Source organism: Pteropus alecto, unplaced genomic scaffold (genome assembly GCF_000325575.1).
Source record: "Pteropus alecto unplaced genomic scaffold, ASM32557v1 scaffold292, whole genome shotgun sequence".
Taxonomy (NCBI): Eukaryota; Metazoa; Chordata; class Mammalia; order Chiroptera; family Pteropodidae; genus Pteropus; species Pteropus alecto.
The window spans coordinates 231,045-235,898 of record NW_006433224.1 but is presented as its reverse complement, the minus strand read 5'-3'; the positions used below and the strand labels follow the sequence as shown (position 1 = coordinate 235,898).

Here is a 4,854-nt window from a genome sequence, read left to right as displayed (position 1 = left end):
TCGTTCTTTCTTTCTTTCTTTCTTTCTTTCTTTCTTTCTTTCTTTCTTTCTTTCTTTCTTTCTTTCTTTCTTTCTTTCTTTCTTTCTTTCTTTCTCTGTCTGATTGCTGTGGCTGTAATTTCTAATACTATCTTGAATAAGAGTGGTGACAATGAGCATGCCTGCCTTTTCCCTGATGATAGATAAACATGATTTCAGGTTTTCACCATTTAGTATGATGTTAGCTGTGGGTTTATCACATATAACCTTTATTATGTTGAGGTATGTTTTTTTCTATACCCATTTGTTGAGAGTATTTTTTTTAAATGATAGATAGATGTTGAATTTTGTCAAATATTTTTCTTCATTTATTAAAATAATTATATAATTTTTACCCTTTTTTGATTTATGTGGTGCATCACATTGATTGATTTATAAATCCCACTTTGTAGTGGCATATGATCTTTTTAATATATTGCTGAATTCAGTTTGCTAATATTTTGTTGAAGATTTTTTCATCTGTGTTCATCAGGATGTTAGCCTATTATATACATTTTTTGTTGTGTCTTTTCTTGTATTGGTATTAGGGTAATGCTGGCCTTGCAAAATGAATTTGAAAGCTTTCCTTCCTCTTTCATTTTCTGAAATACTTTGAAAAGAATGGGTATTACTTTGAATGATTGGGAGACTTCACCAATAAAGCCATCAGTTCTAAAATTTATTCAGAGAAATTTATCTTTATTAATGATTCAATTTTGTTCAATTTACATGTTAATTTTGTTTCTAGTAATAGCTGTTTTTTTTGTTGTTGCTGTTGTTTTTTTTTTTTGTTGTTTTTTTTTTTTTTAATGTCTACAACACCTGGCATTCCTAGGAGGTCTGCTATCCAAGTACTAACCAGGCCTTACCCTGCTTAGCTTCTGAGATCAGACGAGATCGGGCACATTCAGGGTGCAATGGCCGTAGACTAGCTGTTTTGATTTTTTGTTTATTTCTGATTAATTTTTAGAAGGTTATATATTTCTAGGAATTTATATATTCATCTCAGGTTGTCCAATTTGTTAGAGTATAATTGTTCATAGTATTTTCTTTTAATTATTTGTATTTCTTTATTGTTGGTTGTCACTTCTATTTTATTTCTAATTTAATTTATTTAGGCTTTCTCTCTTTTCTTTCTGATGAGTCTGGCTAAAGATTTATTTACTTGGCTTATCTTTTGCATATACATATGACATATTATTGTACACTTGAAACATATAATTTTATTAATCAATATCAACCCAATAAATTTAATGAAAAAAAAAAACAGGTCAGTTTTGTTGATCTTTTTTATTGTTGTTGTTGATTTTTAGTCTCTATTTCATTTATTTCTGCTATGAATTTTATTATTCCCTCTCTTATACTCACGTTCAGCTTTGTTTGCTCTTTTTTTAGTTCCTTTAGGTATGAGGTTAGATTGTTTATTTGGCATTCTTCTTGTTTCTTGAGGTAGGTTTGTATCATGAATTTCTCTTAGAACTGAATTTGCTGTGTCCCAAAGAGTTTGGATCATTGTGTTTCCATTTTCCTTTTGCCTTAAGATACATTTTGATTTTCTCTTTTATCTCTTTGTTAACCCATTGATTATTTAGTAACATGCTGTTTAGCATACATATGTTTGTGGGTTTTTTTCCAATTTTCTTCTTGTTATTAATTTCTGATTTTATATTGTCGTGATCGAAGAAGGTGCTTGATATAATTTCAGTCTTCCTAAATTTACTGAAACATTTTTTGTAGCCTAAAATATGGTGTATGCTAGAAAATGCTTCATGCACACTTGAAAAGAATGTATATTCTGCTGTTTTGGGGCTGAATGATATGAAAATATCTATTAAGACCATGTGGTCTAATTTGTCATTTAAGGCCACTTTTTTATTATTGATTTTCTGCCTGGATGATCTATCCATTGATGTAAGCAGAGTGTTAAATTCCTCTACTATTGTTATATTGTCATTATCTCCCTTTATGTCTTCTAATAAGTGCTTTATGTATTTAGGTGTTCCCACATTGGGTGAGTACATGTTTACAAGTGTTATGTCTTCTTATTAGATGCTTACTTTATCGTTATGTAATACTTTTCTTGGTTTCATGTTAAAGTCTTTGTTTTAAAGTTCATTTCGTCTGGTATAAGTATTGCTACCCCAGCTTTCTTTTTCACTTGAATTTACATGAAATATATTGTTTTATCTCTTTATTTTCAGTCTTTGTGTGTCTTTTAGTCTGAAGTGAGTCTCTTGTAGGCAGCATATGCACTTTTTTTTTTATCCATTCAGCCGCCTTATTTTTTTTTTTTAATTGGAGCATTTACTCCATTTATATTTAAAACAATTATTGATAGGTATGTAGTTATTCCCATTTTAGTACTTTGTCTTGTCATCCTTCACTGTTCTTTTCATTTTCTTTTGTTCTCTTTTTCTTGCACATTTATGAATTTCTTATTGATTTGTTTGGGTTCTTTTTTTCATTTTTATGTGTGTATCTTTACAGGTGTTTGGTTTGTGGTTACCATGAGCTTTATATATAACAAGTTATGTTTAGAGCAGTCTATTTTAAGTTAATGGTTGCTTATGTTCAAACACATTTTATATGCATCCCTCCACCTTTATGATTTTGACACCATATTTTACATCTTGTGTGTACATCTATTAATTGATTACTGTACTTATACATGCTCATACTACTTTTGTCTTTTAACTTTCACAGTAGCTTTATAATTGTTTGATCCACTACATTTACTAAAAGTTTGCCTTTATCAATGAGTTTTTTTTTTCTCCCACATATTTTCTTATTTTTAATTTTGGCCTTTTCTCCACTTAAACAAATCCCTTTAATATGTCATGTAGTGCTGTTTTAGTGGTGATGGCCTCCTCTAGCTTTTGCTTTTCTGGGAAACTCCATCTCTCAACTAAATGATAACCTTTGAGTAGAGTAATCTTGCTTGTAAGAGTTTTCCCTTTGAATATATCATGCTATTTCCTGTGGCTTGTAAAGTTTCTGCTAAAAATCAGCTGAAGATATTATGGGGTTTCCTTGTGTATAACTAGCTGCTTTTTTCTTGCTGCTTTTATGATTCTCTGTTTAATTTTTGACATTGCAATCTTGGTGTGGGTCTCTTTGAGTTTATCCTGTTTGGAACTCTTTGTGCTTCCTGGACTAGAGTCTGTTTCTTTCATCAGATTTGAGAAGTTTTCAGCCAGTATTTCTTTAACTATATTTTTTATTCCTTTCTCTCTCTCCTCTCCTTCTGAGAGCCCTATGATTTGGATGCTGGGATGATTCATGTTGTCCCAGTAGTTCATTGAACTATCCTTATTTTGAAAAACATTTTTTTTGGTGTCCCCATTGGGTGATTTCTACTACCTTGCTGTTTTGTTCTTCTGCATAGTCTAATTTGCTTCATTCTCTCTACTGTATTTTTCATTTTAGTTATTGCACTCTTCAATTCTGACTTTTAAAAATATTTTCTCTTTTTTGAAGTTCTCAGTGAGTTTATTTATTTAAAGTTTGTTGTGCATATTTATTGGTAAAGAGCTTGTCTGCATTCTATTTAGTTATTTTTCTGGGGTTAGTCCTGTTCTTTTGCTTGGAACATATTTCTTCATATTCTTATTTTGGCTGACTCTCTCTCTGTGTTTGTTCTCTGGATTTGGTGAACAGCAACATCTTGCAGTCATGAATGATGGCTTTGTGTAGGAGCTTCCCCTTTTTAGACTGTGTTCACCGGGTGTCTTTGGCAGGGCAGCTATAGTTGGAGAGGGATTGGGCCTCATGGAGACCCAGGGGCAAGCTGCACTGGTGCCACCTTGACAGGCTGGAGCTAGAGTTGGTACAATCTATGAGAAATCCCAGGGGCAAGCCATACCTGGTTTGCCTTTACTGACTGGCTAAAGTAGTAGCTGTATCCTTCACAGGCCAAAGGAAGACCCATGGACAAGCCAAGCTAGGCTAGCATGGGTAGGTTTAAGTTGTAGTTTGAGTGGACTCAGGCAATTGGGAGTCCTTGGAGCAAGCTGATCTGGGGCCCAGAGATGTAGCTATTGCAAGTGCAAGCCACAGAGAGTCTTAGAGTCTTGCTGTTCTGAGATTGCCTTGTCAAGCCTGTAGGAGCTATAGTTGAAGTGAGCTCAAGCTGTGGGTTGTTCCAAGGGCAAGCTGCACCTGAACTTGGAGATGTAGCTCAAATGAGTGTGGTGTGTTGGAATCAAGGGAATAAGCTGCATTGGGGCCACCTAGGCAAGCTGGTTGGAGCTATAATTGGAGGGGTCTCAGGCTTCAGGGAGTTCTGTGGACAAGCTGGAGGGACTGCAAGCTACAAAAAATTCCAAAGGCAAGCTATACTGGGGCAATTTTGGCAGGCCAACTGGAGCTGTAGTTGGAGGGATCTCAGGATGTGAGAGTCTTGAGGGCAAGCCGGGAAAGTCTCAGAGCTATAGCTGGAGTGAGTGTGATCTACAGGTGTCTCTGGGACAAGCTACATGAGGGCGTGAGCTATAGTTGGAGAGGGTACAGATCGCAGAGAGTCCCAGAGACAAGCTACGAAGCTGGTTTTGGCCTGAGGCCTGAGGCACACTGGAAGGGCCTTGGGCACCTGGATCATGCTCCTGACAATGCAATCAAGGTGGGGAGATACAACAAATTTCACTCTCTGTCTCCAACACCATAATAAGTTTCCACAGGTCCCTTTCTATTTGGTAAATGCTCTAGGATTAGTAAGTGTATTTACTTCTAGTATAGTCTATGTGCCCTTTAAACCACTGTGTGTGTATGTATGTATATGTATGTATGTATGTATTCATGTATATATGTGTACACACACACAAATATATATATATATTT

The 4,854-nt window shown here is 34.8% G+C and overlaps 1 pseudogene; it reads right to left on the bottom strand.

The window, feature by feature from the left end:
* Nucleotides 1-828: 828 nt before the first annotated feature.
* On the bottom strand, nucleotides 829-947 carry LOC112476784 (annotated as a pseudogene).
* Nucleotides 948-4,854: the final 3,907 nt, after the last annotated feature.